Genomic DNA, 19,406 nt, shown 5'->3' on the forward strand with positions numbered 1-19,406 from the left:
CACATACTTTTTTTCATAATTAGGAACAGCTACTAACACAGCATTATAGTTTATACTGTGGTCAGACCACTTGTTTTGGATCTAGCAAAAGCTACATAACTAATTTGGTTATTTCATGACACCAGGAATTAATGACAATAGATCTCTCCCCACTTATTACCTTTCTTCTGCCTTTGGGGTATCTGGACCTAAACTAATTTTACCTGGTTTCAGCAAGGCCTCCCATATGAGATTCATATGTTTCTTGTCTTTGATTTGCAGCTTAATCCCTGAATCCATATGGCCAACGTAGATCTCAGAGAAGAGCTGGGATTCTCCAGGGCTCCGGTAGCAGAGCTCTAGTTCCTGAAGAGAGAATGAATTGCTCTGTGAGGATCTACTCATTATTTGCACTACTCATAATCTTGCACATCACATCAGACACTGGCTGTCTTTTGCACTGAGGTAACTCACAGCCTTTGAACACACAGCTTTACTCAGAAGGTTAAGGGCCCAGCTGGGACCCCATCATGCTGTTTCTTTTCTCATCACTCTGACAAATACTTGAGAGGAAGCAACTTAAGTAAGGATTTATATTGTTTAGTTTCTTGGTGGCAAATACATGTAAGCTAGGGCTCCATTCTCTGTGGCAGGAACTTGTGGCAGTTTGGTATATCACAGAAGATCATCAAGTCTGAGGTCGGGGCAGAGCATGGCTATAACCCTCACAGCCTGACACTAGTGGTCTGCTTCTGATGGCCAGGCCTCACATATTTGTTTCCACAACTCCCCCAATACTAGCACTAACTGGGGACCATGTGTTTATACATTTACACCTGTAGGACACATTTCAGATTCATACCATAATGAGTGAGAACTCGTCTTGAAAGTCCTTCTCAGGCATCTTAATTCAGGGCTTGCTGTCCATGTTAGGCTGTCCCCTTCTCTGTGCCATATTGAATCTAATTCCTCACTTTTTTGGCCTTCTGTATTCATGTGTGGTCCCTTAACTTGCTTTCCACCTAACTTTGATGTATTCTTGCTCTTCCCAAATACCAATTGTTTTCTTCCCAATCTCAGTTTGCTGCAAAGCCTTGTAACCTGACCCACAGTTTCCCAAGCCTGGAATCTGATCCTGAAGAGTAACAAACACCTGGATGCTCACCATTGGGATGATTTCCAGCTTCTCAGAACCAGACACAATGTAGCAGGAGCCAATATAAAGAGAGTCTAGTGGAGGTGGCTTGTTTATTCAAACAAACTGAAACTTCATTTCTTCATCATCAATGGCCTAAGGAACATTGAAGACAGCAATTTAGCTAGATTTATGGGCTACAACATCTATCTGGTCTGAATAAGCTGAGGTGGTCAATCAGCACATTTGTGTGGGGTGGGGTGGTGACACCTCCTGGGCACCCTTCCATTTTGTGTTCTTCCACACAGACTGTTGAAATATTGGCTCCTGTCATGTTCATAGTGGGAACAGGGTCCCTGACAGAGAAGGAGGGAGTTGAGTTGGCTACATGTTGAGCATGGAGCATTCCCGTCCTCCTGATAGGTGAAAAGAGGCCATAGAAGGCTGTGCAGGGATAATGGGGGCATTAAAGGTAGTTGGGGGAGATTCTGGTGTGAGGGTGCCATGAAGAGGACAAAGTCATAAACATTAGTGTTTTCTTTATAGAACTCCATCCACACTCCAAGTGGAGAATATCTCCAAGGGACTCACTAGCTGCATCTCAAGTTTCCGGTCATCCCACCCTGGCCCCAGTTTCCTGATTCTCAGTGTCACCTTCCGAATGGTGCAGTCATTGGGGATGAGGTAGGGATGAAGCGTGACCTCCTTGAGACTGACGTAATAGTAGATCAATGTGATGGAAGTGACTGGGATGAAGTGTCTGACAGAAGGGATCATTCTCAGTAGAACTCCCATTGGGGAGAAGCTTGGGTTTTCCAAGATTGTGTAGTGTTGCTCCACTCTGGCTGGCGTTTCTAGGACCATGCCATGTTCTTGAAAGTGGGCCACATGGAACCAGGAGATGTCTACCTGTCCCTCTGTGAAAAAACAGATCCAAATATGTAGATTTAATACTTCCATTGAGCCATACTTGACTGGAAAAATAGCACCCTAGGATTTAGAATGACTGTGGTGGTTTGCATGAGAATGGCCACCATAGCTGGTGGAACTGTTTGGGAAGGAGTAGGAGGTGTGGCCTTGTTGGAGGAGATATGTCACTGGGGTGGACTTAGAGGTTTGAAAAGCTTGTGCTGTTTTCAGTTTTCTTTCTCTCTCCTCCTTGACAATAAGGATGTAAGCTCTCAGCTACTAATGCAGTGCCAAGCCTGCCTGCTTTCTGCCATGCTCCCTGCTATGATGGTCATGGACTCACCCTCTGAAGCTATAAGTCCCAATAACATCCTTCTTTTATAAGTTGCTTTGGTTAGGATTTCTATTTAGTTTTATTTATTTTTTGATGTTTATGAGAAAAAACTATGACTAAATAAGTTTTATTAATTAACTTTCAGTGACATCACAGAACTATCAACTGTTTCTTCGTCATCAATTCAACATGCCAGTGAGGGTGAGTGTCAGCTGTTGCCAGTGGTGACTCATGCAGACTGACCCTCATTGGAGGCAGTTTACTTTTGGCCCTGTCTAGCTGCTGGGGGAGCATTTACAGTGGAATGGAGGCTCTTCACGGTCTCATCCACAGATGCTATAAAGAATACAGCCTCAGAGGCTACTGTCAGAAACTTCACAATCAGCAGGTTCTTAGAGGTGCTGCTATCACCAGCTTCAGTATCTTTGGATCAGCAGTGTCCACTAAATGCTTATTTGTAGAATAGAGTTTCACTGATATGAAAGAGACCCAAGGGTACCTTTGTCCACTGAAGAGAAAGCCAGATGCATCCATGGAGAGGTTAAATGGAATGTGAACCAGATGAAATCTAGAATTATCTTGTATACAGACCTCAGGGCATGATAGTAAGAGATTATCTTGATTGGGTTAATTGAGTAGGGAAGACCTATCCACTGTGTGTAGCACCATTCTTTGGCTTAGGATGCAGGACTGTGTAAAATGGACGTCACATGAGCATTCACTGTTTTCGGCTCATTCTGTTGACACAAGTTACCAGGTGCCATAAGCTCCATATTCTCAGACTTCCATGTCATGATGAACTGTCCCTTTGGACTGTGAGGAAAATAAATGCTTTCTATCTTAAGTTTCTTTGGTCAGGTATTTTGTTTGAGCTACAAGTAAAGTAACCAGGACAGAAAATTGATATCAGGATCCATGTTTTTGCAGTCATAAATCCAGTCATGTGGTTCTTAAACCTTTGGAACTGTTTTGTGGCTGGAATGTGAAGAGTTTTGCACTTAGGACTAGGAAAGCACTTCCATGCTGAGAGCAGAGCTTAGGTGGACATTCGTGGGGAAGCAGGAAGACAAGAATGCTGAGAGAGACAGTGGAGGCCAGTCCATGAAGTTACAGAGAGCAGCCAGGTTTCTATTGGGAACTGTAAAAGGATCCATTCATCCAACAGTTTCGTCAGGAATCTAGATTTATTTGTTAATGCCATGAATATGAGTGAAGATGAATTTAAACACAAGGAACTAATTTGTAAGGAGAAGTTTCAGGACAGAAAACATCCAGAATGACTCTACACATCTGCTGTAGCTGTGAGTGAGCAGTGTCACTGAGGGGAAGGCTGCAGGGCAGGTGACAACAGGAAAGGGGTCCCGAGGTAAAATTTTACTCCTCACAGGCTCGTCTTGTGAAGATCCATATTCATTTAAAGACAGAAAGCCTGAAGTGATGGTGTTCCCTGCTCCCCAAATGCAAATGCAAGGAAGTGTTTCCCATGGTCAGCACATCATACAGCTGTGGTCCAGGATATCAGGGAGAGGCCACATCTCAAGCTGCCAACAGAACTTGGTAGTGTCATCACTATAGATTTTAGGCATGAAAGATGCTGGATTCATGGGTCACTGAGTCATGCTGCACAGTTTCAGACAGCAGCTGAGCAAGGCAATGTGCCTGAGTCAAAGATCATGCAAGAATCCTGAGAGCTCATTCTATGGACCTTTGAAATGAAGCAATGTGGAATGGACATCCTAGGATAACAAAGAAGCCAGAAACATATTTTTTTTTCCTGCTAAATAAAGTTTTAGGCACAGAGTAGAGAGATGGCCTAAGGAGAGGCTGTGTTTGTTTCATGTGGTAGAAATGGAGGGTTGGCGCTACCTATGCCCTTTGGAGTCCAGCGAATGACATCATGATCTCTGTAGCTGGACATGGAGCTGCAGGATTTGGTGTTTATGCTGATGGAGATTCATCTTGCTGTGGTCTGATCATTCTTTGTTATGCCCTGATTCTTACATTTTGTCATGTCTCTTCTGTACCATTGTATGTTGAGAGTATGTAACTTGTTTTTATTTTATAGGTTCTCATAGTTAAGACATTGCCTTGAGTCTCTTTTGAGAGGAGACTTTTATGGACCTTAAAACTGCTAGATTATCAGGGACTCTGGGGGCCTTTGAAATTGGGTTGTATTTTGCACTATGAGACAAAACTGAAACTTTGGAAACATGAGATAGAAAGTTAGGATTTAAGTGATGTGCTTGGGTGTCAAGTTGACAAGGGTAGAATCCTGATGATGAATGTCACTTGTCAGGTTGATGAGACTCCTGCTAATGGAGGCACCACTCTACAATCCAATATTTGTCTGACCTTTCAGCACTGAGTTTGCTTCTAACTTGCACCGTGAAACAGTGTTGGAGTGTATGTAGTTTAGCAGAGGGCATTTTTATTTCTCTCAGGTGATTTCTTTGGAATCAATAATCACCAGGAAATGAGACAACGTAATTTCTCTGGCAGTGGAATCTCCATCAAGGACATGCCAGCTAATAGTTTCACATGGAACCAAACAGCACAAATGTGCCCTCTGTGTGACAGTTCTGAACACTGAAACCCTGACTTTCCCTAAGTCAGCTTCATCCCCAGCACCTGACTCTGGACTTTATCCATGCTTTGTGCTGTGCCAGTTTTCACAGAATCCTGGAAGATGCTGTACCTCTCCAACTTCCCTTCTTGCTAGGGTAAATGCTAGTCATGACCCTCCCAGACTTGAGGGGAATGTGGGGTGCTGGAGTTTTCATTGTTAAGATCAGAAACTTCCTAAGGCATCAGAACTCTGAGATCACAGTGTATGCCACTGCCTGTCCCTGTGACTGTCCTTCTACACATATTGTCCTTCTATAACCTTTAACAGAATCACATATGTTAAATTTTCCAATGGTGTAGTTTTCCGATCTGAGAGTGGGAGAAAGACACAGGAAGGTGGTGGTCTGCAGGGAAGAGCTTGAGTGGTGACTGGGCAAGTGTTACTGGGGAGACCAGGAGCTCTGTGTGGACCTGCTGGACTGGCCTCGTTAGACACACTGGGAAGTCACCATCTGAGTAGCAGTGCGCCTGTGTCAGGGTCTCATGTGTTTACGAATGTGATTACTGTTTTTATTTGTTTTGTGAGTTCTTTTCAGCTGAGTCCTGCTTGTTTTCTTCATCATTTGTTTTCTTCTTATAGGCTTGACATTAAATGTGAATATTTTTAATCTGACCGATGCTTTGTTTGTTTTCTATTCATGGTTCTTCTATCAGTTGGATCAGTCTGTATTTCTTCTTTAGTTTTTATAACTCTTTCACCTGTCGGGTTTCCCGTCTTGACCCAAGCTTCATCTTCATCACCATAGGCAAACACAGTCTTCCTCTGCTGTGGGCTAGATTCTCCTGGACTCTATGGTGGGCCTATTGCTGTACTCCTTGAAGCAGGAGAGGAAGTTCGATCATTAGCCACTTGTACATTACCGGGTTCCTTGTTGTTGTTGCTTTTTCCTTTCGTAAGCAGAGTCTGGCTGTGTCATCTAGGCTGCTCTTGAATTCTAAATTCTCCTGTCTCAGCCTCAGGAGATCTGGGATTACAGACATATAGTAATGGGTTTCTTTATGAGATCTTTCACCGAGAACATTGTATTTACTAAAACATCTTCTTTTTGGTCACATGCTGTGGTTGATAATCTTAGTATTCTTGTATGACTCCTATCAGTGGGAGTGGGTTGTCTCTGACTCTTTTCTGTTCTTAGGACCATTTTCCTTCTACTGGGGTGCCTTGTCTACCCTTGATATGAGGGTCTTATTGGGTGAGGGTGCTTAGTCTTATTGCAACTTGTTATGCTGTATGTGGTTGATATCACTTGGACCCTGGCTCTTTCTGAAGGGACAGAGGAAGAGTGGATCTTGGAAGAGGGGAGAAGAGAGGGAACTGTAAGGTGTGGAGAGAGTAGAGGCTGCAGTTTGGATGTATTCAAAGAGAGAAGAATAAATAAAAATAAAAAGAATCTTCTGAAGGGATCTTTGGAAATCATGGAGGTTGGGACACTTGATGTCTAGCCCCCCCCTTTCTTAGGAAACCCCTCTTCTGTTGCTCCAGTTCTCGAATGGAATCTGGTGACATCATTTTTCCCTGCCTGCAGCAGTGTAAAGGCTTACAGTGTTAGACCCTGGGTACCAAATGATCCTTGTTAATTTCCTTAGTCTTACTTTGCAACAATCTCTTCAAATTTCTCAGTTTATTCCCAGTTCCCTGCTGGGCTCCTGAGAAACATACTGGGTAAATAGTACTTAATAATTACCAGCTAATATTGCTACCGAGGACATCACTTTCCACTGAAGGGATTCCTTCAGGTAAAACAGAAATAAAGTTACAAGGCTGGGAAACATGTGCTTCAAAGAAGATATGTCAGACAAGAAGGGACCACAAAACATCTCAGTGTCCACCTTCATAACCTGCTGTGCCCTGTTAAGGATGCCATGAAATCTTTCCTCATCACCATTGTTAGAATTCTTAGCCACTCCCCCAGCTATATGACCGCACATGTGCTGTCCAATAGTCAGGCAAGATGATGCTTAGTCATGCCAGGGCCTTATGTCCTATGTAATAGGGCCCATGTACTTTGTGATCACATAATTCCATGCAGTGTGATCATGTAATCTATGCTCATGCATGGTGTAGCTATGTAGGCCCATAAGTGTATGTGGGGGGGGGGCAGTAGGGCCTGTAAAAGCGGGCTCCACCTATTCCTTCTCTCTCTTCCTGCAAGATCATTCCATAGGACTATGCACACCCACTCTTTATTCCCTTAATAAACTTATAGTGGGTTTTGCTGTGCCTCATGGCTTCTATTGTATGGTAAACAGCACTGCTTAATCAATAACCACTTAATAAATAACATTGTGCCACTTAATAAATAACAACCATCTTTCTACAGTCTGTGATATGACATATCAAATTCTCCCATTAGTACCACTCTACTCCTTATGCTTCCCTTGGTTACCTTGGAGAGCCACAAAATGAGGGAGATACACAGCAGTCACAGCTCCCTGCTCAGCTTTGATGTCAAACAAAGGCCCAGCCACCATGTGTCTGTCCCGAAAGTGAGTCTTGTCCAGTTGTTGGCTCCAGGAACAGAATCCAATCTCAATGGTCACTGCCCTTTTCACCACAAAGCAGAGTCCTGTGTTGGGACAGTAGTAGGAACCAGGCACAGGGAACTGAACTCTAGAAGAGGGAGAGGCAGACACCAGTGAACACCAGCTCTGCACCTCTGCTGGGTACAGACCCAGTGCAGGGCTGGGGACACAGCAGACTTCATCCAGATGGCTCTGAGTTCTGGTTCCTCTGCTGTCTGTCTGTGGATCCCTAAGACATTTAACCCACAAATCTGTTCTTTCATCTGAACATAGGGGCAATGACAACAACAACTCATAGATCTGTGAGTACTGAGTGATGTAATACAAACCTAATGAAAGGCCATTGTAACGGAAACAAAGCCCCCCCCCCCACTAGCTCTGCTAATTGCAGATTCAGTGGAAAATACTGCACTCTGCCCCCATGCCCCATACCAGAAAAGTTAGCCCATCATACTATGCTAACAGGATGCTTGCAGGATGACCCCTGCGGTTGCGTTTGCAAGATAAATTGCTTGGGAAGAATGCTTGCCAAATAACCCCTTGCTAGATAAGCTTGGAATTCGTTTACCTACCCAGACTCTGAGAAAGACCTCGGAGACATCTGGCGTCCAGGTGTCTGCACTCAGGGTGACCCCACCCCCCTGCCCTGGTAAAACTGCCTCATAAAAGACCTGTGAGCCTCAAACTCGGGGTCACCAGCTACTCCTTGCGCTGGTGTCCCACGAGCTCGTGTTAAAGTAAAGCTTCATTTGTGACCCGATATCGGAGTGAAGCTCTCTGTTTTATACGCCGACCCTAACATCTGGAGGTCCCACCAAGATTGATAAGGACGGTGGTGAGTCGGCAGGGAAGCAGCTGTTCAAGCGGCCCATGAGGACCCTTGGACGGTGGGGGACAGACGTGTCCTGAACCCACAGGCTGCAGCTCTGGAGGACGCTCTGGAGTGTGGGGACCCTGAGACAGGGGCCCCGTCTGATTCCCTTCTGTCTAGGAGATTTTTCAGACAGCCCGGGCCAATAGACAATCTTTTGGCTTCATTTTCCCTACCATTTTGCCGGCTTGTCTTGTTTGTATGTTGTGTCTCTATCTTTATTTCCTTCTGTGTCGGTTTCTACTTGTTTGGAATCGACAGTCGGCCGCCAAGTCTGCCTCCACCCCTTTGTCCCTAACCCTCTCTCATTGGTCGGCAGTGACGGACCACGTGTTGAACCTGGCGGTTCAGATGAGGAAAGAAAAGTGACAGACTTTCTGTTCGTCTGAATGGCCCACCTTCGGAGTCGGGTGGCCGGTAGATGGTACTTTTGATCTTAATATAATCAGAACAGTCAAACAAAAAATCTTCATTCCAGGTTCACATGGGCATCCAGACCAACAAGCCTACATCTGGGTCTGGGAAGATTTAATGATAAACCCGCCTAAGTGGGTCCGGTCATTTCAGGTCGGCCCATCTGCACCACCTACTGATTATACCTCTCTCCTTCTAACCAAAACCTCTGATTAGCCTAAATCTTCCCCTCCCCCATTGATCCCAACACCTGCACCCCTGCCAGAGTCTCAGGCTGATCTCATTTTTCTTGACCTAGACCCCCCACCGCCTTACAGATCGCCGCCGCCGCCAGAGGGGGCAGGATCCGGACCGGCCCCGGTCTCCCCTTCGGGGCCTGCACAGGGCACCCGCCAGAGAAGGGCACGCCCCCATGATGAGGCGCCCAACGTGGAATCCGAATACTCCGGAAGGTAGGGAGCATCTGTCCCTCTATCGCCAGACTCTAATGGCGGGTCTCCATGTGGCGGCCAGAAGGCCCACTAATTTGGCTAAGGTAGATGAGGTTCTCCAAGGGCCTGACGAAACCCCCTCTGCCTTCCTTGAAAGGCTCATAGAAACATACAGGAGGTATACGCCTTTTGATCCACAGTCTGAAGAACAAAAGGGGGCGGTAGCGATGGCCTTTATAGGACAGTCAGCTGAAGACATAAGACGCAAATTACAGAGATTAGATGGTTTGCAGGAACTGAGTTTGAGAGATTTAGTCAAAGAAACAAAAAAGGTTTATTATAAAAAAAAAAAACTAGGTTAAAAAAAAAAAAAAAAAAAGATGAGGCCGGTCGGTCTTGGCCCTTGACAACTGAGGAAGTCAGGGTTCGGACCCCCTCCCCAAACTCTGGATAACATTTAAAATGAAGGGGACCCCAATGGACTTTGAGGTGGACACGGGGACAGTCTATTCAGCCATCAAGCATCCACTAGGCCCTCTGTCTACCCGAAAGTCACTGGTCCAAGGAACAAATGGAAGCAGAGAGAGACCCTGGACCACTCAGAAAACAGTCAACTTGGGGAAAAAACTCCCTGCAACAGAAAAATATTGGCTGTATGGGACCACCATCCCCGCGGCCCAACTGACTATGGTCCCCACAGGAATGAAAAATAAAAAATGGACCCACAGGTTCCCGGAGGCTTGGGCAGAGATGGGGGGGACCTGGACTGGAAGTAGAACAGCCACCCGTTGTGGTCACCTTAAAACCCACAGCAGTTCTGGCTCGGGAAAAGAACCCCTTTGTCTGGCAAGAGAAACACCAGACAGCGTTCGAGACGCTAAAGACACTCCTGTCGGCACCTGCCCTCGCCCTTCCTGATATGAGTAAGCCCTTCACCCTATACCTCCACGAGAAAAAGGGGGTGGTTGTTGGTGTACTAGCGCAAGCTCTCGGACCCTGAAAAAGGCCCGTCGCCTTCTTATCCAAACGACTCCACCCAGTGGCTAGAGGGTGGCCCACTTGCCTCCGGGCAATGACAACAGTGGCTACTTTGATGAGAGACGCGGACAAATTAACTTTGGGACAGCATCTGACTGTTATAGCTCCCCATGCATTGGAGAGCATTGTCCGCCAGCCGCCTGACCAATGGCTTAGCAATGCTCGGGCCACATATTATCAGACGACTCTTCTGGACCGGGACCGCATCACCTTCGGGCCCCCAGCTGTCTTAAACCCGGCCACCCTCCTCCCAATTGCTGAACAAGGAGAGGAGGGGGTGCCGGTTCACGACTGTGGTGCCATTCTGGCGGGAAAAAAAAAAAAACGGGATCCGGACAGATTTAATGGACCAACCGCTGGCCAACCCTGACCTGATATGGTATACAGATGGCAGCAGTTTCCTAAATGAGGGCCAGTGGAGAGCGGGAGCGGCAGTAGTGGACAAAAATAAGGTCATCTGGTCTAGCAGCCTCCCAGAGGGAACCTCGGCTCAAAAAGCCGAATTGATTGCGCTCACCCAAGTACTTACCATGGCAGCCAGTAAACCGGCTACCATCTACACAGACAGCGCTGCCCATCAGTTCCACGTGGGGGACTTCGTATACGTCCGCAGACACCAGCATCAGACTTTGGAACCCCGGTGGAAGGGACCATACCAAGTCCTGCTGACCACTCCAATGGCGGTCAAGGTGGACGGGATCGCCGCCTGGATCCATGCCTCCCACCTCAAGCCAGCCAAAGTGCCAAAAGACTCGGACTGACAATCCTCTTAAGCTTCGGATTCGTCGCCAGTGCGACCGCAAGTAGCCCACATCAACTAGTGTCCCAGACTTGGCAGGTTATATCAGGCCAAGGAAAAATTGTATAAAAATTACCTCTAATCAGCACCCACTATGGGGCTGATGGCCTGACTTGCACCCGGACCTCTGCCAACTACATTATTGTCAGCCCTCACAGGACCACTTATTATATTAATTCTTATCCTCATGATTGGACCATGTATCCTCAATCAAATCTCGGCTCTTGTACAATCCCAGGTAAATGGGGTTAAGATGATGGTCCTGAGGCAACGGTACCAGCTGGTATCTGGCAGTGGCCTTTAGGATTAAAGGCCGGCACAAGAGAAAGGGAGGAATGAAAGGCCATTGTAAGGGAAACAAAGCCCCCCCCCCCAGCTCTGCTAATTGCAGATTCAGTGGAAAATACTGCACTCTGCCCCCACGCCCCATACCAGAAAAGTTAGCCCATCATACTATGCTAACAGGATGCTTGCAGGATGACCCCTGCGGTTGCGTTTGCAAGATAAATTGCTTGGGAAGAATGCTTGCCAAATAACCCCTTGCTAGATAAGCTTGGAATTCGTTTACCTACCCAGACTCTGAGAAAGACCTCGGAGACATCTGGTGTTCAGGTGTCTGCACTCAGGGTGACCCCACTCCCCTGCCCTGGTAAAACTGCCTCATAAAAGGCCTGTGAGCCTCAAACTCGGGGTCACCAGCTACTCCTTGCGCTGGTGTCCCACGAGCTCGTGTTAAAGTAAAGCTTCATTTGTGACCCGATATCGGAGTGAAGCTCTCTGTTTTGTACGCCGACCCTAACACTACAGGTAACACACACCTGGAATTTCAGAAACTTTTGAGTTCCAGCCGGACCCAGAAGGGATACTACTAATGGCGGGAATAATCTGTGGGAAAATAATGTAAGTACACTCTGCTCTTATGTCCGTCCACTTTATTCCTCTAAGACAAAATTCTATCTACACAGCTTCAGTTCTGTTCTCACATTCAGCTCCTGTCTGTCACTTTCTTCCTATCCTCTCATTGTCCTAGCTCTAAGTAAACTCCTTGGTTCTCAACTCATCTTTGTCCTCTGATCCTCTGTTCATTATGTTCCTTCTTCTCTTACCCTCCTGACTTGACTCAATTCACCTATAACCTGCAAAAACTCTTCCTTACTGCTTCCTGGTCAGGTGAGGCAACTCTGCTCAGAGCTAGGAATTTTGTCTCAATTCTTCTTTGTACCTGGTATGCAAAACACTCTTGTTCTGAGTCAATTGCTCTGCAATGCTATTTGGCCTATGAAAGGAAGAAGGGTCTGAGCTTCATTTGCACAACAAAGAAGGCCATGTACCTTGTCTTCAAGGCAGTCTCTCCAGAGGGTGTTTACCTTAATTCAGGAGACCATTTGCCTTTTTTTTTTTTTTTTTTTTTTTTTGCCTAGGATTCTTGAGAAGTATTTCAGATAAATACACAGTTATGAGTTCTTGGAAGCATAAACAGCATATAAGAATATCGTTGCAGTAACCAGCTAATATATATACAAAAGCTAAAATATCACCAAGACTCTTTAAGCTATGGCTTAACTTCTGGAAAAGTCCTTGATCTTCCAAATACTAGCATTTGTCATAGTAGCTGGATTCCAGTACATTTTCCTATGGCTTGAAGCACTGGAACAGTTTGAGATTCCTGTGATGATGAAGTGTGTGTGTGTGAAGTTCGCTAGGACCTTGCACATCAGTCAAAGGCTCTACTACTGAGGTACATACATCTTTAGTTTACAGACTTAGTGTTCCATAAGTATTTATTTAAAGTATCTAAGAGAAAAGAGAACTGGAATACAATGAGGGGACTGATGCTGTTTACATCATGAATAAAATAATCTGCAGAAAAACAACAATTCAGATAATGAGTGAAGTTGAGCACAGACTGATTAGATGGAATGAAGGACTCATGTCACCTATGTTGATATGGTAATGGTGTGCTGGTTATGGAAGACTAGGTCCTGTCTTAACTACAAGGGAGGCATAGTAAAATGTGTGTGTATGTGAAGTCACCTGATGTCCTAGACTCACAATACTGTGACAGTGATGAAAAGAAAAGATGGAATGTGAGCAGTTGAACAAACTTGGAAAAATGGTTGCTGGAGCTGAGTACTTGGACAGGGACATTCTTGTGCTCTCCAGTTTTCTAAACGCTTAAACATTTCATAATAATAACCCCTATTTTTATAATAGCCCAAAATTCTTATTCCAGTCCTGGCCCTGCCTCCTTGGTTAGTAAGGGGAAGGGGGAGACACTGTAGAGACTATACAGATTGCTATCTGTGGGCATCCTCTCTGGAAAATGAACTGGGGAAAGCCAGCCTTTGCCAGGCAGAGCTCACTCACCGGTGTAGATTCCTCTCTCTGTCAACCACCTCAGTAGCCACAGGCCCTGTAGGGCCCCAGAAGTCATCTTCAGTCTGCAGTGTTTCCAGGTGCTTGTCTCTTGGGGAGTCAAGATAAGATGGGTGGAAGGGCTCTGGTGGTGCAGGTTGTGAGCACCCCTCCTCTAGAAGAGTCCAGGAAGTGGTCACTGTGTGTCTCTTCAGCCCTCCCTAGTTCCCTAGTACTAGCCCAAGGCTGAACTATTTTCCAGGTTGGTTAGCTTATGTCTACAGACTTTATTGCTGTCTCTGAGGTTACCTGCATGATGTGTGTGTGTGTGTGTGTGTGTGTGTGTGTGTGTGTGTGTGTGTGTATGTGTACATATATACATATAATACCTACATCATGTATACATACACATATATAGTATTTTGTATTGTTTTCTTATCACTGCTTGCCTTCTGAGCAATTATTCCACCCCAATATCTGCTCCCAACCCAGCTCTTGTGTTTCATTTCCTATTGGTCCAGGAGTGTTGAAAAGGTGAATGATCAGGGATTGGAGGTGAGTCCCAGGCCATAGCAGCTCAGAATGAGACAGGGAGCCCTGGTACAGAGCTTGATGCAAGCCAGAGATTGATAGAGGGGCAGCACTGACCCCCAAGGCTGGGGGAGAAGGAAGAGAGAAGGCTGGGAGAGAACTGTGTTCTAGTTGAGGAAGATCTTTATAGGGTTGGGCTCTTTTTGGAGAACTGTACTGTTCCATGTCAGAGATAGGGGGACAGAAATGATTTCTAGCACACCTAAGATCATGTCTTCTGTATGTGATGGGGAAGTTGCACCCATGAAATCACAACAATATCACTGCCTCTACAAGATCGGCAGAATGACAACACCAGTTGTCTTGCTAATGTGGATGCGGGGGGGTGAGGTGGAATCTCACAAGGCCCAACATGTAGATAACAGCTGCTAGAGAGAAATAAAATCAGTCCTCTTCAGAAAGACCTCCATAATAGGTTATCTAATTCCAAATGGTCAACCTTAAACATATATACATGACCAACTCCAAATGGGGTCATCAGGTTGTATTAATATATACATATGCATACATGTATGTATTCACACATATTTAATAATAATATTTATTTAAGAATAATTTATGAATTAGAGAGAGAGTGTGAGTTTGTATGTGGGTCACAAGGAGACTTGGAGTGGGTAGATAGAGGGGTAGAAATGATCTAAATAGAGTACTCATATTCATGTTTAAAATTCTAAAAAGTAATAAATTTAAAAAAGAAAGAAATGATGACTTCCCCCTATAGATGCCCCTTCATCTAATAATCATGATGCTCTGGGTCTGAACCCTTCACATACCTGACTGTAGTTTCTGACGCTTACATGAGTTCAGGTTATCATCCATTTCTTCTCCATCTGGGTTCTTAGTAGGGTCCATCACATGTGGCTTCCTGAACACAGACAAGTTCTTTCCCTCAGATGTCAGGGAAAAACAGGGAAATGAGGGTTCTGTACATGATATTCCCACATAAAATCTAAGTCATTTGAACTTGAACTCAGTCCCATGCTTCTTCTCTGGACTATATCTCTAATAACACCCTCATCCTCCTGGGTGCCCATACCCCAGAACTGGAAACATCTCAGGTCCTCCTTTGCTTTAATTTGAATATGCTCCCCAATGTTTACTCATTTGTAAGTTAATCTCCAAAGTCACAGTGCTGATGTGATGAAGGATAAGACACAATGAGGTCAAGAAGGCTCTGCTTTCATGAAGGGGTTAATGTTATCATCACAGACATAGATTCCTGTGGCCTGACAGGACTTGTCACAGAAGCCACCTTGGCTTCTCACTCTCAGCCTTCCCAGTTGTGCAGTCAGATGGAACAGGAAGAAGGGTTTCTCTAAATGTAGGATCCATGCCCTCGCCCTTTCTTATATCCAGAACTGTAAGAAATAATCTAAGTTCTTTATCTTAAGTGCCCAATGTTAGATATTGTGTAATAATTGCACAAAACAAACTAATAATCACTCACCCTAAATGCTAATCACCTACACAGTACTGTAGTGGATAGCCATCCCAGCATTGGCCTGGAAGTTCCAACCCCCATTGAGGCTTCGGTAATGGTCACATCCACAAGGCGGGGCAGAGGAGGAAGCAGAAGACTCAGGATCGAGAGGAGGTCTCTCTTTTGGTTCTGGGACGCTGGACACAGGAGGTAGACTGAGCAGAGTTTTCCAGAGAACACCGCCAGACTGCGCCATACCTTTGCCAGACCCTACAACCTATTCCTTCATTTGTAAGTTACCCCACAAAGTAAACCTCCCTTTTAACTATGTGGAGTGGCATTAATAATTTCACCAATATCTGGTGCTCACGTGGGGCAAATTCCAAAGGCCTGGCAGCTCCCTCCCTCAGCCTCCTCCCTAGCTGGCAGGTACCTAAACTGCTGTGAGTGAGGCCTTCCCACTCCTCCCTGAGTGCCAGCTCCCCACCATCTTGGCTCCTGCCTTCAGCTGCTGCCAGCCAAGGTCACCAGCAGGCCCTGCTTTGGAGCTATACCAATGCCTCCTGCTGGCTGAAAAGTGCTACTGCACCCCACAAAACCACAGAAAGGTAAGCTTATTTCAAGTAAAAGTACTTGATAATTTTACACCTTAAAACTGACTAACAAATTTTGAGTAATTCTTGTAATATGGCTGACAACATTACCTCACAAGAATTTAAAAACCTTTTTGCCTGTATGATGAATGACATTTTCCTGGAAATATACGACCTCCCTAAGACATATCTGTCCTGTACCATTTTGACATTCATTGTAATAATTCACAGAGTGTTCAAACACTGGTTTAATAATAAGAACAAAGAAGAGTCATTATTGGGACTGATACATGCTTTAAAAGTTAGCAATGAAGGCTTACAGAAAAAGATTCTCTTTCTGGAATCTGCCAACCAGGATTTACAGGCTTTAAAAGTTAGCAATGAAGGCTTACAGAAAAAGATTCTTTCTCTGGAATCTGCTGATCAGGACTTACATAAAAATATTCTCTCTCTGGAATCTGCTAACCAGAATTTACAAAACAAGCTTGTACCCAAAATTGCTTTTATTGATAATAAATATGAGTATTTAATTGATAGAACACTAACTCTCCAGAGTGAAGTTGTAGCTACTCAGACACTATATAAGGAAGAAAAATTATCATTAATTGATAAGATAAGGTCCATGGAATCATGTGTTTCAGAAGAACATAAAAACTTCCATGATTCCATGAAAAATCTGGAATCCCTTACAAGAGAGGAGGTTTACTCCCTGGAACAGACTCTAGGTGCTAGTTTACAAGCCCTGGAGGAAACTCTCAATAAACATGACAAGGGACCTAATAAGCAGAAGGGCAAGACCATACAGGTAACATCTCCAAATGGCTCTCATACAATGGCTTATCCTGTTATCATCCATGAGAAGCCTGCAGATGACACACACTCCGAGCCATATACAACATATACATTACAACCAATATCAACAAGGGACTTTAAAAATATAAAGGAAGCAGTAGTTATATATGGGATACACTCCACATATGTAAAATAGAAGTTAAATTTGTGGTCTACCTCACATAGAATCATTCCAGATGACTGGCATCAGTTAATTTCAGTCGTTCTAGAATATAGCCAGCAGTTACAGTGGAAAAGCTGGTTGAGAGAAGAGGCAAGAAATTTAGAACAACAAGGTAAACTCAGAGGTTTTGAGATCTCCCAAGATCAAATACTTGGTGAGGGATGTTTTGCTGACAGGAATGTACAAGCCATTTATGATGAGCATATCCCTATGCCATACAGCAGTTCTAAATGCTTGGGAAAAAATCCAGAACCTGGAAAAGCAACTGAGGTATACACAAAGATATTTCAGGGACTGCACGAACCCTTCATTGATTTTTTACAAAGGCTGAACACAGCTATAACAAAAGCTGTATCAGATAAAGAATTAAGAAAAGCATTAACTGAGTCCTTGGCATTTGAAAATGCTAATGCAGAATGCAAAAGAATTCTTACACCATTAAAAATCAGATCAGCTCCTTTGGAAGAATGGATTCAGTATACTAATGGTGTTGAATCTCTTAACTACAGTAATGAGGCTTGGATAGGAGAGACAAATCCCAGAGGTGAAAGAAGGCCCCGTGGTACCAAATGTTTTAAATGTGGTACAACAGGTCATATAAGTAAAAACTGTACATGGGGTAATCCTAGAAGTAATACTCCTTCTAGGAATAGCCTAAACAGGAGACCCCAACCACCTCCTGGATTATGTAGAAGATATGGCAAAGGCCGATATTGGACCAGTGAGTGCAGATCAAAAAATAGATATATGAGGCAACCCTTTACTGGTGGGAAATGCCTCAGGAGGCCTCTTATAGGGCACCAAATCAAATGTGGTAAGAACATTCCCAGCCACTGTGGAAGACATTCCTCTCCAGGACAACTGAATAAACCAATGTCTAATGTAAAAACCAATACTGCAATGTATGATAAAACAGCTCTGTTAGATGAATCACAGTTTACAAAGAACACAATAAAACAAATATTTTGGCAGACTTCCAAAAATGAACAAAGACCAAAGCTTAGAATTTGAATTAATGGCTTGGTTCTGGAGGGCCTGGTAGACACAGGTGTGGATGTGACCATAATTACACCAAAACCATGGCATCCAAATTGGCCCCTTCAAGAGGTAGCTGTCCTGATCATCTCACTAGATGCAGAAAAGGCATTTGACAAAATCCAACACCCCTTCATGATAAAGGTCTTGGAGTGATCAGGAATACAGGGAACATACCTAAACATAAAGACAATCTACAGCAAGCCAACAGCCAACATCAAATTAAATGGAGAGAAACTCAAAGTAATACCACTAAAATCAGGAACAAGGCAAGGCTATCCCCTCTCCCTCTACTTATTCAATATAGTACTTGAAGTCTAACCAGAGCTATAAGACAACATAAAGAGATTAAGGGGATACAAATAGGAAAGGAAGAAGTCAAGCTCTCCCTATTTGCCGATGACATGTTAGTATACATGAGTGACCCCAAAAATTCAACCAAGGAACTGATACAGCTAATAAAAACCTTCAGCAACATAGCAGGATACAAGATCAACTAAAAAAAAAATCAGTAGCCCTTCTATTTACAGTAGACAAACAGGCTTAGAAGGAAATCAGAGATACATCACCCTTTACAATAGCCACAAATGTTATAAAATACCTTGGGGTTACTCTAACTAAGCATGTGAAGGACCTATATGACAAGAACTTTAAGTCCCTGAAGAAAGAAATTGAAGAAGATGTCAGAAAATGGAAAGATCTCCCATGCTCATGGATAGGCAGGATTAACACAGTAAAAATGGCGATCTTACCAAAAGCAATGTACAGATTCAACACAATTCCCATCAAATTACCAACACAATTCTTCACAGATCTGGAAAGAATACTACTCAACTTCATATGGAAAAATAAAAAACCCAGGATAGGCAAAAGAATCCTGTACAATAAAACAACCTCTGGAGGCATCACGATCCCCGACCTCAAGCTCTACTGTAGAGCTACTGTAGTAAAAACAGCTTGGTCCTTGCATAAAAACTGACATGTGGACCAATGGAAGCGAATTGAAGACCCTGACATTAACCCGCACACCTATTAACATATAATTTTTGACAAAGAAGCCAAAAATGTACAATGGAAAAAAGAAAGCATCTTCAACAAATGGTGCTGGCATAACTGATGTCAAAGTGTAGAAGGCTGCAAATAGATCCATATCTGTCACTGTGCACAAAACTTAAATACCAAAGACCTCAACATAAATCCAGCTGATCCTGATAGTAGAGAAAGTAGGAAGTAGTCTTGAACGCATTGGCACCAGAGATCACTTTCTAAATATAACACCAGTAGCACAGACACTGAGAGAATCAATCAATCAATGGGACCTGTTGAAACTGAGAAGCTT

At 44.2% G+C, this 19,406-nt stretch overlaps 1 pseudogene; it reads right to left on the reverse strand.

Annotated features, from left to right (window-relative positions):
- Positions 1–19,406, reverse strand: part of LOC118589947 — a 100,305-nt pseudogene that overhangs the window by 23,260 nt on the left and 57,639 nt on the right.

This window comes from Onychomys torridus, chromosome 8, assembly GCF_903995425.1.
Source record: "Onychomys torridus chromosome 8, mOncTor1.1, whole genome shotgun sequence".
Taxonomy (NCBI): Eukaryota; Metazoa; Chordata; class Mammalia; order Rodentia; family Cricetidae; genus Onychomys; species Onychomys torridus.